The 15,682-nt window shown below is 40.8% G+C and overlaps 1 long non-coding RNA gene across 2 annotated transcripts in view; it reads left to right on the top strand.

The window, feature by feature from the left end:
* Nucleotides 1-14,791, top strand: part of LOC116861936 — a 52,998-nt gene extending 38,207 nt beyond the window's left edge. The window contains exons 3-4 of one of the 2 annotated variants that reach the window (XR_004381562.1): nucleotides 13,946-14,003; nucleotides 14,681-14,791. This is a non-coding gene — a long non-coding RNA (uncharacterized LOC116861936). Of the gene's footprint in view, nucleotides 1-3,677; nucleotides 4,405-13,945; nucleotides 14,004-14,680 lie in introns of those variants that run through there. The other variant, XR_004381563.1, reaches the window with a different exon arrangement.
* Nucleotides 14,792-15,682: the final 891 nt, after the last annotated feature.

The following is a 15,682-nucleotide window of genomic DNA, read 5'->3' on the forward strand; positions in this document are numbered from 1 at the left end:
TTATAGCAAAAAAGAAGAAAAGGAAGCCAGTGAAAGTGGGTGAAATCCTTCACTTGAAAATCATGGTGTCCTCGTTAAGCCTCAGCCAAGAAATGGGTGGTTAAATATGTGTCCCAATTATCATCTGCTACTGGTGTCCTCTGAAAGTTTCATCCAAAATTAAAGGCTATCCCAGCACAGGAAATAGGTGATTCTTTCCTGAAAAAACATCTGGGATGCCCCAAACTACAGCCAGTAGAAGATACTAAGGTGAGCACAAAATATTACTTGGATCATGATTTATACATGCTGAAAACACAATAAACTCGCCACCGTCCTTGGCCCCTACAGAAAATGCTACCGGCTAGCTCTAAGTATAACCCAGTATTCCGAAGCAATATTTCTCAAAGTTTTTTCTTATTTACAAAAGAAGCAATTCATTTTGTAAGACATTTCACACTGGCAAATGGCCAACAACAATTTTGACCAAAGCTGGGTGCAAAAGGTATTGCAAAACACAAAGCGAAAGGATATTTAGGAAAGATGAAAACAAAAGGGAAGATTATTCATCCTTCCATATGGCTTTTTAAAGCCATTCACAATTGTGGATCGTTTATGGTAGTTTCTATAAAATTTTTCCCATTGAGAAGGCAGAGGACTGAATAAGTTTTGTGAATGCGCCACAAAAGAAAGAAGAGAAATTCAGAATGACAATGGAATTTAGCTGATTGTTTGAGGATCTGTGGGTGGTAATGACACGTTAACCAGGAGAATGGGGAATGCGATCTCATTTGTTTTTCCAGAAAGGGATTTTAAGAATTTAACCAAAAATTAGAGTCTCTCATGAGAGTGGGAGCATAAGCAGTAATAGTCCTACGACAATTATGCATCTGATTGAAAAGGTACAGTATATCAGGAGTCTTAGAGCCAACGTTAGTTTTTCTAGCTCGTGTGCATGGAAATACACTCACTTTGAGAGAGAAGAGAAAGAGTGGGGCTTTCTCAGTATGTATTTAGATAACTTCTTACAGTACACAATTTAGATCATACATCATGCCATCAATTCACGTCCTTGACCTCTTATAATTAAGCTGTATTATTTAGAAACATTTGTGGCTGAGTGGGATTCTTGGAGGTTTTGGAGTTCATTCCCTAGCCACCAAATCAGGTCTTTTTTACACAATTCCAGCTAAATTGGAAGGCATTTCATTTGTTCAATTATTCACAGATCTCAAACAGCCCCACTCCCCCAACACACCATTATTTGACAACTTTTAATCTTTTCCTTTTTTTTTTTTTTTAAAGTAATCTCTACCCTCAACATGGGGCTCAAACTCAGAACGCCAAGAGTAGCCTGTTCTACCAACCAAACCAGCCAGGCACCCCTCAATCTGGTGTCTTACAGATGAATGTTTCATCATTTCTTTATTTGGGCTGGCTTTCCATTTGCTTTGGAAATCATTCTTGGAGCCCTTCCCAAATTCTCTGTAGTGCCTTACAATTGGGGCGTTAAATCATGGCAAGACCATACAGACCTTGGACGTGAAAAGACCCTACATAGGTTGAATCTTGGCATGGCCAGATACTAGGTGTTGGACCTCAGACCAGTTAATAGCACTTTTAAGCCTCAGATTTCCTTATGGAACATGACAATGGCAATCAACCTCAAGGAAATTATGTGGCTTAATGCAGCTAATTTGCTGAAAACCTCAGCAGAGAAAAACTCACTGGATGATAGCTCGAGAAGGAAGTAGAATGTGGGAGCATGTGACTTGTGTCTTTGAGACTTCCCCCTCTATCCACTGCATCCTGTCATTTCTACTCATTTTATGCACAAAGCTATATATATGAGCCTGAGACAGGTTCTTGTGTGTCTTCCTTGTTTTTTTCCCTAAAATACTCCCTGCTCATCTGGTCGCAGACCATTCTAGATGCGGGCCCTCAGAAATTTAAGAGATTAGATATTGTCTCAGAAAGTCTAACTATAGCAAAGGAAGTTGCTCTCTGGGTTCTGTTCAGTGAAAGGACTACCCTGATCCAATCAACAGCATTGTGAGGGCTGAACTTAGGGAATCCTGCTTCCAAACTCTGCCCAGGCTTCCCTAGGATTAGTCACTTGGCCGTCTCGCTCTGCAGCTAGTAATTCAAAGATAATCATGTTACCAAGATGCCATTTAATCTGTCTTTGGCATATCTCAAGTTTTCATCTTCATTAATAGAGCCATCAAAGTTTCATTGGGCCTGACTGGTATTGGACACGTGAGTGATTCACCCAGAGAGGGGAGCTTGCCGTTCCCCTGGAGGGACTCTGCTCGCCAGATGGCAGCTGTTAAATCTGCCTGCAGCGGGGGGTGTGAAGGGGGCTAAGCTCTGCTGGCCCCTGGCCAATGAGGCTGTCCCTCTTCTCTGATGACACATCGTTGGGGGCCCAGGCCAGGGCACCTGGGCCCTTGGGGCAGGGTGGGCTTTCCGCTGCCTGCTGGGCTGAAGTCACCTCAGGCAGAAGAAGCCAGATGCAGGGAAGCTTCCTTTGCCTCTAGCATGGGCCACTGAATCAAAAGATCCCCATGGAAAGCAGTATGGTACAGTGGACTGGTGAAAACCCGGGTTTCAGAGAACCTTGGCTTGAAATCCTGACTCTACCATTTAACTAACTATGCAAAGTTAGGTTGATCACTCAGTCTCAGACTCTCCCATCCGCATGATATGACCTTGACCCGTGTCACCATGGTTGGTTCTCCATAAAGCAGTGAGAACAGGGGAGTCAGAGGCAGACAAGTCCTACAGTCCCATGACCCAGCCGTCCCACTTGTGCGTGTAGAGCCCCGAGGAAGTTCTGATCGGGTCCCTGCAGGGCCTGGATGGAGGTGTTCATCACGGTGTCGTTTGCGGTGATGAGGGTGGGGGAGCCTTGGAAGTTCATCATTGAGGGGGAGGTGTAACGGGATGTCAAGGAGGCTTACCGCGCAAGGCCAGGTAACAGGGTGACGTGGAGTAGATGAAACTTACAACAATGCTAGGTGAAGAAGAAGGAGGGAAGGGAGGAAGGAAGGAAGGAAGGAAAGAGAAAGGAGGAAGGGGAGAGGGAGGGAGGGAAGGAAGGAAGGAGGGAGGAAGAGAAAGAGAGGAAGGAGGGAGGAAAAGGAAGGGAAGGAAAGGAAGGAGGGAGGGAGACAAAACGAAGTCTCTGGACATCATTCATATAAATTAAAAACATACACACACAGAACAAGGGTATACTACGTGTTTTACAAAGACACACACACATTCAAGGACATTTTCAAACCTGATACTTGCTTAAGGGCTGGGGGAGGAAAATGGTGGAGGGAAAGGAGATAAAAGGTAGTGAACAAGTATGTGAAGGGCCTAGTACAAACTTAAAATGACCATGAGTGAAGGAGTAGGACTTACTCAGTGCTCTGCCCCTGGATCTAAAGGAAGAAAAGTGAAGAAATTGTTGTGGGAAGGGAGAGGATTTAATAAGAGGTACTTTGGGGGCTGCAGGGTCAGAGAATGGCTTTCTGTGAGGGTCTTTTTCTCTCTCTGTTGAAGGCCGGGAAGAATTTTAGGAAACATGGCCGCCAGGATGAAGCAGAATGGCCCGAGATACTCATTTGCTATTATCTGAATTCTCAATCTCCACAGACACTAACCGCCTGAAGGCACTTGCCTAATTTTTTTTCCAATTCTCATTACAGACCCAATTTTTGTGACTTGGTCACTGTGGAGTTTTAAGAAGGTGTGGTTCTCATTCTTGTTAAACCAGTTGAGAATTTCCTGGATCCCCAACTCTCTGCCCCTGTGTAGACGTGCCCTGCTCTTCTCATCAATGAGACCTTTGTATGCCATGGGGACGAAGGATATTACTGCGTGAGAAAGAACCACAGGAAACTCCCATCGTTTTTTCTAGAGGGTGAGGGGGAATAAATGTCTGTGTGTAAAGGGGCACCCTCTGTGGTCTCCTTTTGTTAATTTATGAATTGGAAGATGAGTGTGGATTTATTGGAATAGTATAATTAAGTGTCACCGTGGTACGGAGCATAATTATGACCAATATAATCAAGCAGAGAAAGGAACCTTATTTCCTCCTGAAAAGCATTATTCCTTTAAGCCTTGCTTCTTCAAGGCTTTGTGTTCATTTTTTCTTAAATATAATAAATAAGGCAGGCACAAATAAAGAATGTGATCTTAAAGGAACATGAAGGGATCTGTTGTCCATGTCCTGTCTTGGAAGTGAAATTTTTGAGATAATATTGAAGATGAAAACCAGCAAGACCCCTCTGGGCTAAGAGAGGCTACTCTTAGGTTACACTTCTGTTTATCACCAGTATGCCCTTGTCCTATTTTTTTCTTCTCTTTTCCCCCTTTTCTCCTCCTCCTCCTTCTCTGTTGGCCAATCAGATGCCTTGTCCCTCTGAAGGGGACAATTTGTTTAAGCAAGCATGGGTATGTGGTCCAGGCTAAGCCAATTCATGGCTTCCCTGGGACTTTGGTTGGTGATAGGAAGGCAGACGTGCTCTCATATCTAGAACAGCCATTCAGAATCCAATGACCGAGGCCAGAGCAGAGTGGAACAGCAGCAATAATGAGATGGGCAGGTTCCTCACCTGAGTGCCTGCACTCAGCCATGCTCCAACCTGGACCTCTGGAGCCCTTCACTTCTGTCAACTAATCAGTCTCTCTTTTGGCTTGAGCGGGTTAGAGTTGACTTTATGTCATTTGCAAACCAAAGATTTCCGAGTAACGCACCAAGCAAGGAAGGTAAATACTGCCACAGTGGGGAACACATGCTCATTTATGGAACATTTGGTTTGTATGCTTCCTTGATGCCAGAAAGACCCTTTCAAAGCAAAATTCCATGCCTTATTTGAATCATTGTTGAACAAAGAGAATATGTCCGTGTTAGTTCAAGGATATCTGATATATCTTCAGGTATCTGAAGAAATGTGTGTGTGTCTGTGTACAGTGTGTACGTGTCTCCTTTTTCTTCAATAGCTACACAGTAGTAAATGACCACGTGTTGAGGTACCTGCGTCATAGACAATAGTGACATAATTCATGAATCTTTGCCAATACTTCCTTCTCACGAGGACATGAAGAGACAGTTTCATGTTCATGGACTATAGAGCTGTGTGACTTTAGGCATTTTGCTTAACTTCTCCGAGCTTTCTGTATTCATCTGTAAAGTGGAGTTAATCTGTATCACTTGATTGCTGTGAGTAACAAACAAATTCATGTGAAGTGCTTTGCAGAGTGGCTACCAGACAATAAAATCATTCAATGTTCCATAATTCGACAGCCATCCTTAGTATCATTGTCCCCATAGTCTCCATCAGCATCATTGTGGTGAAGGGCGATTCAGCCATAGTTGGGATAATTTGCATGCGTGGAGGACTTTATGTACCATTTGCAAAGTACTTTCTCATCCAATTTGGTACAGTGAGCCAACCCTGGCGCACGATACCCATTTCACATTTTGGCTTCTTGCAAGTTCTTTCAAAGGTTTCCATGAGATCTAAGTCTAGTATGCAATATAAGAGATTGAGAAATGCATCAATTTCAGCAGAAGAGTTTAAAAAAATAAGAAAAAAAAGAAGAAAAAGAAAGGAAAAAAAAAAGAAAAAAAAAGGAAAACATTTTTAGGACAAATGTGGCCTGGTCCTGAATTCAGTCTTTTATAAAGACTGGAAGTTCAACTGCTTCCTAAAACTTTGGTTACAACTGTTGGAACAGAGTTGTGAACAGAGCTAATCAGGGGAGATGAAATGTTATTTTTACAGGAGTGCTTTCCTTTTCTTTTCCCTAATAATCACAGATATCAAAAACATAAATTTGAAGCAAACTTTTTTTTGTTTTGTTTTGTTACTGGTCATTTAAAATATTCTTTTTTTTTTTTCAAATTTTCTTCAAGTTGGACCTCCTGAAAGACTATGTGTGTTTCATGTTACCAACATAAGCAGATTGTTGAATTTGATGCATTTAAATGTTTTCTTTGTTTGTGGAATTTTTTTTTCACAAAGGCATGCTTTCAAAATGCTAAAATTATGGATCCATTGCAAGATCTTTTTTTTTTTCTTTTTGCACAGGAAAATACTTTTGAATTAACAGCTGGGTAAAAATCCTCAGTTGTATTGTTTAAGGGAAGGCTATACTTTTGATCTCACACAGATTTCTAGAATAAGGAAAAGCCTTGATTGACTAATTGAACCAAACTTGCTGATGAATTTTTTTGCTTTGGGTCGGGGTGTTGTTTTCTCTGAGTCAGGGAAGACGTAACTTCTTTATTAACTGCGAAGGGGGACAGCGATGCTGTGGAAAGTGAGAGTCATACATACCATTTTTCAGGTGGAGATTTTAATGATCTCTTGCATAAAACCAAACCAAATCAAACCAACAGGCATATAAAACAAAACTTTCGTGGGTATTGAGACAATTTCTTCCTGGTCAGAGCTCCTGCCAGAAGCTGGAAGAAGTGCTGAATTCAGAATTCTTTCCCTCTGTTTAGGCTATTCCCGTAGCCAAGAAGTGTTCTTCATTCTGTATCACTGATTTACTGATTTATTCTACATCTAGATTCTTAGAGTAGTTTATCAAGAGCTCTTACTTCTGCATCCTTCATTGTACCTGAGAAGATGAACGCCTGTTTCTGGACGTATGTATTAACACAAAGTTAGAGACAGGATCATTATATGACGATGAGCCATAATATTTAGGTTTTATGAATGCTTGATACATTCTTAAAGACATGGAGCCAGATTTGCCTAATGCTTCAGCAACTGCTTAGTAGTAAATCAGGCATCCTTAGAAGCTATATTAAGGTATTCTGCAGAGGGGGGCCTGGGTGGCTCAGTCGGTTAAGTGTCTGTCCTTCCTCGGGTCATGATCTTGGGGTCCCGGGATCAAGCCCTGTAACAGACTCCCTGCTCCGTGGTGAATCCTCTTCTCTTTCTCGCTTTCACTCTTTCAAATAAATAAATAAGATCTTCTTTAAAAAGAAGATATCTTACAGAATTTTTTGGTAATACCCAGAAGAGGTATGTTAGCATTGATGGATGATCTGTCCTAGAGGAAGAAGCCACGGGGACAGGTTACCCCATTAACTTTACATGATGGGTAAACAGTTGAGCCAAGAATTCCCTAAGTGATTCTCAAATTTTAAATTTAAACTCAGCAAATATTACTCATATGTTTCAGATGGAAGATAGATACTCAGCTTGATATTCCATGCCTAAAGGTCTCATAGCTGTGGGCACACAGAAGGCCAAATTAGTCTTTATAACTCTCGAGAGCCTCTCCTGGACCACCCACAGGACCTCCTGCGCATGCCCAGACCGCTCCACCACTCCATCTGGGTGCTACTGGGCTTGGTAGTTCCATACTGCAGCCCAGCATGGAGAGCCAGAGCTGCTGGGAGGTCTATGGTGTTGTATGTGTGTGTGTGTGTGTGTGTGTGTGTGTGTGTGTGTTTGGGGGGGCAGGAATTCTTCTGTCCGCGTGTCACACTTTATCATTTCAGCCTGGAGGCGACACAGTTGGGACCTGAGTCTCACAGTGGCTTTCATCAAAACAGACCCGTTAGCTGAGTACTGCTCTGTCTCTCTCTCAAGTGTCAGACTGAGTTTCCAATCCTGGGAAACACACAGTGTCCTCCTCTGCGCACCTGGCTTTTCATGTCGTCGTGGATGTCTGTCCTCCAAAATTTGTCTCTTTTTTTTCATGTCCAGCCTCCCAAAATTTGCCTTTTTCAGTCTAGACCCCCAACCACACTGGACATGAACTCATGCAAAGAAATGGGGATCCCAAGATAGGGAGTTTGTGGCTCTACAAGTCTCAGTGGATATTTTGCTACTGTTAGTATTTTTATTCTTAATAGATCATTTTGGAAGATGGCCTAAGGATAGGGTTGCTTTGGGCGCAAAGGGCACACAGACCCACGTGTTTAATAAAATAGCTTCTTTTGTGATTTTGTGGTTGCCACGATATTGGACTCTAAAGAAATTTACAATGAAAAGGTGGTGGTTGTAGGTACAGAGACCATCCCGGAAAGTGAAGAGGAATTTACAGAAATCTGTGAAAGATCTAAACAACAAGCTCACCGTGACGATTTGTCAGGATGGTTCAGATATTGAAGAGATGGAGTGTTCAGTAATCAGTGACTTCTGCATGCTATTTGCATAGAGAGAACTTTAAAAAGGTTACATTTCTTTTCTACTTTCATATTTACTTTTTGTTAAGGTTGTAGGATCTCAGTGGCAATGTTGCTGATGCTATTTTTGTGAAGTCCCAACTCCATGTTTAAATGTAGCCGGATGGAAATTTTGAGCTACAGCAACAATAAATAGATCTGACATCTTTGTGACTTTCAAGTTCTGCTATGCCTGAGAGTCAGTGAAGGCTGGTTTTTTTGCCTTGAACTCTGAAGGAAGAAAGAAACTTTTGTTTATAAATTTCAGAGATTTTTGTCTTTGCACTTACCACGAAGTCAAATGTAGACATAATCCACTTTAAGTGCTTTTGGCAAAATTTCAAATATGCCTGTTTTTTGATAAGGGGGAAAAATCCCAACTTTTTGTCAACACAAGTCCTTTACTCTGTGTTACAGTATGTGACTTCTGTCGGTCAAGCTGTGATCTTGCGGACTTACGGAATACTGATCCTGTACAGGAAGTAAGAGGCAGATATGTAATCTGGGCCATCTTTCTGATCCATTTTAGTTATGTCTGATTCTAAATTGAGTTATATAGAATTTAACATAACAGGACACTGTTTCTATATTCTTTATGCCTCCCTTCTAAAAATGTAAAATTTTAATGCCGATCTGAGTGAAATGATCTGAGTGTATTGAAAATCAAAGATTATTTAACTTGTGTTACAGTGTGTTTTATATTGGACTCCTTTATGAAGATATTTCGTAGCAGAGAAGAATTGTGTGTGTGTGTGTGTGTGTGTGTGTGTATGTGTGTGTGTGGGTGTGTACGCACACATAATTTTTTTTTTTAAACTCACCACACTTAGATGTATGAATGTTAGACTGTAAGTGCCCTGAAGGAAAGGGTTGGGTGGTGGGCTAACTTTGTTAGCCCCATAAGACCTGGTAGAAGGCTCTTGAGAAATAAAATGCCAGTTTATAATTGTATAGACTTTGTATTCCTGAAGATGTCTGTCGGTGACCTCTCTTACAACCATCTGGAGAGATGGATTGGACAAGTCTTACAATTTCACAGACGATAAATCTGAGCTCCAGAGAGCCCCCTCCATGTCTTCTACCCCATCTACCCCACCATTTTCTTGAGTCCGAGAGCTGGAACTTTACGTTGAATGGGAGGAGCGTCACTCTACTAGAGTGATGGAGGAAAGCGCATGTCTGAATTCATGAGTCAGGTTGGTAACAGTTGACACAAGCCTTCCTATGGAGCCACAGGTCTTCTCCATCACCATGTGCACCTCACTTCCTCGACTGGAAGGAGCATTGAACTACATTCACGATGGCCATGAGCAAACCTCAGCATGGGTGGCAATGAAGTTTCCAAATGGCTGTGGAAATGCATCTTTGCCTTTTCTGAAAGTTGTCCCCTTGCCTGTGGTGTGTGATCCTGAAGCTTCAGGATCAGTGTTTGAATGGATGGACCACCTTTACCTAACTTCTACTTGGTCTCACTCATTACAGACTGAGTTGTCTCTCAGATGGATAGGAAGTTTTATCGCGAGTAGATCAACAACAACAAATGGGACTGATTGGGCACATGCTATCTTGGATTTTGGGTTACAAATATTTATCTAACAAAATGTTCTTATCTCTTAGAGTACTAGTGAGAGACTTAACATTTCACTAGGTCTTGCATAGAATTCTGGGATGGACAATGTAACAGTTTGGCTCATCGCTTCCTAATACATTTCCAACCAATTCAAAGAGTGGTTTAGTGAGCACATATTACAACATGACAGGCGACTGTGCTGATCCTGGGAATATAGTAGAAAGTGACAGAGGCACTATCCCTGCCTTCATGGAATATATAAACGAGTGGGGAATGATGACAAGAAAGGAATGAAAATCAGATTCGTGTGATGGAAAAAAAAAAATAGTCCCATGAAACTGGTATATTTTTTCTGGAGAGGTAAGCATGCTGGAACTTTCTGGTTATTTCAGTTTAGATTGCCTGAACTTCTTCATGTGCTCACAGGTAGGCTCTATAAAATGTGAAAGTTCCGTGACCTCTTTGGACCACAGTTCTGTCATTTGTGAAACATAGGAGTTGACTGGACCATAGTTCTGTCATTTGTGAAACATAAGAGTTGACTGGATGATTTTGTAACTACACTTATCATGATGAACATTGCATCATGTAAAGAAGTGTCAAGTCACTATATTGTATACCTGAAATGAGTATAACATTGTATGTCAACGATGCTTCAGTTGAACCAAATGAACAGATAAATAAAAGTCTTTTCAGTAAAATGTTGAAAGCTCTCCCTGTAGTTTCAGGAACAAGACAAGGGTGCTCTCTCTCACCACTCTTGTTTACATAGTTCCAGAAGTTCCAGTCAGATCAATTAGGCAAAAACCAAACCAAACCAAACCAAAAAAAAAAAAAAAAAAAGAAAAAACAAAAACGAAACAAAAAACCCACTCAAAGCAGAAAAAGGAAAAGAAAAGGAAAGAAAAGAAAAGAAAAGAAAAAGAACGAAAGAAAAGGGCATCTCAGTTGGAGAGAAAAAAGTAGAATTGTGTCTGCTTGCAAGTGATATAATCTTATATGTAGAAAAGCCTACAGACTCCACCAAAACCCTCTTAGGACTAGTAAAAGAATTCAGTAAAGTTTCAGGATACAAAATCAATATGCAGAAATCAGTTGTGTTTATATACATTAGCAATAACCTATCTGAAAAAAGAAATGAAGAAAACAATTACATTTACAGCAGCACCAAAACCAAAAACAATAAAATACTTAGAAATAAATGTAACCAAGGAGGTAAAAGATCTCCACTGGGAAAACTGTAAGACTTTGATGAAAAATATTGAAGAGGATGAATAAATAGAAAGATATCCCATGCTCATGAGTTGGAAAAGCTAATATTGTTAAAATATCCACACTACCCAAAGCTGTCTACAAACTCAATGCAATCCCTATCAAAATTTCAATGGCATTTTTCACAGAAACAGAAAAAATATCCTAAAATTCATACAGAACCACAAAAACACTCCAACTAGACAAAACAATGTTGAGAAAGAAGAACCAAACTGGAGGCATCATATGTCCTGATTTCAAATTGTGTTACAAACCTGTTGTAGTCAGAACAGTATGGTACTGGCATAAAAAAAAGGCACGTAGACCAATGGAAATAAGTTGAGAGTCCTGACATAAACCCACACATATACAGTCAACTACTGTATGAAAAGAGAACCAAGAATAGTCAACGGAGAAAGGGTTGTCTCTTTAATAAGTCATGTTGGGAAAACAGGATAATTACATACAAAAGAATATCATTGGATCTTTATCTAATGCCACACTTAACAATTAACTCCAAATGAACCAATACTTAAACATAAGACCCCAGACTGCACATCTCCTAGAAGAAACCATAGGAAAAAGTCTCCTTGACATTGGTCTTGGCAATGGTTTTTTGAATATGATACCAAAAGCACAAACCACAAAAGCAACAATAAACAAGTGAGACTATTTCAAACTAAATGTCTTCTGCGCAGCAAATCAACAAAAAAATCAACAAAAACAAAAAAATCAAAAAACAAAATCAACAAAATGAGAAGGCAACCTATGGAAGGGGAGAAAATATTTGCAAACCATCTATCTGATAAGAAATTGATATCCAAAATAGTTAAGAAACTTGTAAAGCTCAATAACAGAAAACTGAACAGCCTGATTAAAAAAAAATAGGCAAAAGGGTTTTGGAGAGAAGGCGGGTGGGGGGGATGGTTGAGCCTGGTGGTGGGTATTAAGGAGGGCACATATTGCACGGAACACTGGGCGTGGAGCATAAACAATGAATCTTGGAACACTGAAAAAAAAAAACAGGCAAAAGACCTAAATTGACATTTTCCCCAAAAAATGACAGAAAATGACTGGCAGGTACGTTGAAAGGTGTTAAATGTCACTAATCATTAGGGAAATGGAAATCAAAATCATAATGGCATTACCTCACACTTGTTAGAGGGGTTGTTATAAAAAAGATGAGGTGACAAATGTTGGGGAAGATATGGAGGAAAGGGAACCCCCGTGCCCTATTGGTGGAAATGTCAGTTGACAGAAACAGCACAGAAACCATTTGGATGCTCCACTGAAAATTTAAAAAAAAAAAAAAAAAAGACTACTTTATGATCTGACAATCCCACTTCTGGTATGTCCAAAGGGATCTCAATGAGCTCTCTGCACACCTGTGTTCAATACAGTATTATTCACAACAGCCAACACAGGGAAACAACCTAAGTGTCTGTCTATGGGTGAATGGATAAAAAAGCTGTGTATATATATTTCTGAGACTCTAATGTGCAAAATAGAAATGATACAGTAGCATAAATATTACCTAGCCACCAGAAAGAAGGAAATCCTACCTCTGTAGACAACATGGGTAGACACTGAAGGCGTTGTTTTAAGTGAAATAAGCCAGACGAGAAAAACAAATACCGTATGATCTCGTTTATATGTGGAAGCTAAAAAACCTGAACTCATAGAGACAGAATGGGGGGCTGGGAGAAATGGGACGACGTTGGTTGAAGATACGTACTTCCAGTTATAAGATGAACAATTTCTGGAGATCTATTGTACAACATGGTGGCTATAGTTAACAACATTGTATTGTGCCCTTGAGAGTTACTAAGAATGGATATTAAATGTTCCCTTTCCCTAAAGCCAGGTAATTATGTGATGTGATGGGGAGGTGTTAATTAACCGTATTGTGTAATCATTTTATGATATGTGTGTGTATCAAGTCATCATGTTGCACACCTTAACCTCACACAATGCTATATGTCAGTTGTATCTAAGTAAAGATAAGGGGGTGGGAAGACTGTTCGATCTTGAGTATTTTTGTTGTATTACTGCAATAGCTAACATCTATAAAAGGCTACATATGTCCTGGGCACTGGACATGTGGCTTTTCCAGCATTGTTACTTTTAAAAAGTAATTTTTGTGAATCTGCTGTGTAAACCTGGTTACCGTATCAGGAGGGGCATAGTGTTAGTTAGTAACCTTCAAGTGAGCAGATGGCTTCGCCCAGATATCTTTCCAGATTTAGATATTTGAGATACTTTGCTAGCGAACTTGCATCACATATAGAAACATCTCTCTGCTGTTTATATTCGTATAATATTCGTATGTAAAAACTGCTGTTTATATTCGTATAATATTCGTATGTAAACTCTTTGTTCCTGGTGAAAAATAATCCATTTGGAGCCTTGCATAATTTAAAAGATCTCTCAAGACAAATAAGCAGTTTTCAAGGCAAAACAGAGTCCTTCCGTCTGTTACAGCTCTTTATTTAAATGCCCCATATCCACCTGTCTCCATCAAGTAATCTCCTTTTGCAAAGTTGTTTCGGTCTTTTTGGAATTCTTTTGCGTCCTTTTCCCAATGTTATTGAACTTAATTACTGCATGACTTACTGGGTGGATGTGGTCTTCAGCTCCCTGCTAGGAATTAAGGTTTCTCCCTTTCAGTCATGTGAAAGCAGGGGAATGAGCAATGCCCTTGCAACGGGCCAAGAAGCACACGCTAGGAGAAAGAGGTGGGGCATTCGATGTCCCCCTAGCATGGTAAATTAGTTAACTAACCGTGATGATAATAATGACCATGACAACTGTAATGGTGATGTAGAATATGATGGTGGTGGAGGCAGACATGAGAGTGGCCTGTGGATGGAGCATCTCAGAAACTTGGTTTGCATAACTATCTTATTTAACACTCACAACAACCAAGTGAACCAAGTGAATTCCAGATCTTTGGCTTTTAGCTGCTGCACGGTACTAACTGAAGACCTTGGCACCAGGATTCCTTTCTAAGACGACAAGGTGAGTCTCCTATACTATTTTTAATTCTATTACGATTTAAATGGAGCTATTATTTATTATTGAAATATTATCATTAAATAGGAAATTCTCTCAAACAGTCGGAAAAAGTAATGTTACATAAATGTCACCAACGTTTAGCAGGTGATTGTTCAGTTTGAGTGTGGGAAGGCAGCATGTGGCAAGGGAAAGAACCTGGATGTGAGGTTGGCCTGGCCAGGACCTGGCCCCACATGTCAGCTGTGTGATCTTGGCTAGTCACTTACCTTCTCTGGGCCCCAGTTTCTCTAGCTATAAGGTGGGGCTAAAAATAGCCACCTTAAAAAAATACTGGAAACTGGAGATCATAAATAACAAATCTGTACAGTGCCTTGCAAGGACAGTACAACACTGCTCCTCCTCAATAAAAGGTAGAAAGTGTTATCATTTTAGTTTCCTGCTTAAACAGTTGGTTCCAATCAAGCTTTTGGGATCAAACTAACTCCTTAACTCGGCCTAAAGGTCCTGCCTGATTTGGTCCCTACCATGTAACCAGCCTTATCTCTGGACATTTTCCTTCTCATGGGCTCCAATGGGCCAAGCATCACCCCTCTACCCCAGGACCTTTGAATATGCTCTGTCTTTGGCTGAGAATACTCTCTCATCTTTTTATTAACTCACTACTCTTTCTTGTCCTTTAGGTCTTGGCTCCGATATCACTTTTCCAGGGTAATCTTCCCTGAACCCTAGAAAACATCAGGCCCCTTCTTACATACTCCCCGAACTCCTTCTTATTTGGAATACTCCTCACAGAGGTAATTAAGTATTTTAGCGAGTACTCAATGAGGATTCATTGAATGAATGAAAAAAAAAGGAATAAATGAATTACTGAATAAAGGTTTGCCTTATTTCAAAGATTCCCCTGGGTGTTTCCTGGCCTGTTTTTATTAAAAGAAGACCATAGATGTGAGCCATGGAGACTTCTAGCAAAGGCGCAGGTTGCATCCTTTTCACTCTTGATGGGATCAAGACTTCCTTGGGGACCAGTTGTTACCCGTGGGAGGGCAGGAAGCCTCGTGGACCCAATAAGACACCTTAGGTCTGACCAGAGTGATACCTGGGATGAAAGAAACTTACCACCCCTCTGAAACAGATGCTTTGGTTTCAATGGAAACGGAAGAGCCTACAGGTGCGGACTGGGCTGACACAGGCTTTGTGGAGAATCGTTAGAGCTTCCTCCGAGATGTGGATCGACTCTGTGTTTAATCAGCCACAGGCAGAAGAAATGGCTTCATTTCAGCTCAGTGAGAGCCAGACCACAAAAGGAAGATAGATGGCTCATATGAGCTCATCACTACAAGCACATTGTCTTAATTTGAATGAACAGCCTGGCCCTGTGCTAATCCAGGAGGAGAGGGCAATATGGCTAACATCAAGGGCCAGCTAGCTCAACTCTCAGCACGCCCCTAAAGGAAAATCTCTCATTTGTTTCTTAATTAATATTTTAAAGCAAGTGAGAACCATAGGACACATTCCTCAATCTCTTGAGAAAAATCCCCCGCTTGGAATTCAAGACGCTTTAAGGAAGGACCCTTCTCCCCTGAAATGTCTGAATCTCTACATCAGCAGAAATACTCTGGCCAGTGAAGGAAGGGCCATTTGCTGGCTGTTTGTAATACACGGTCACATGTGCAGTTCATCTG

The sequence above is a fragment of the Lontra canadensis genome, unplaced genomic scaffold, assembly GCF_010015895.1.
Source record: "Lontra canadensis isolate GAN:19392208 unplaced genomic scaffold, GSC_riverotter_1.0 scaffold211, whole genome shotgun sequence".
NCBI classification, from domain to species: domain Eukaryota; kingdom Metazoa; phylum Chordata; class Mammalia; order Carnivora; family Mustelidae; genus Lontra; species Lontra canadensis.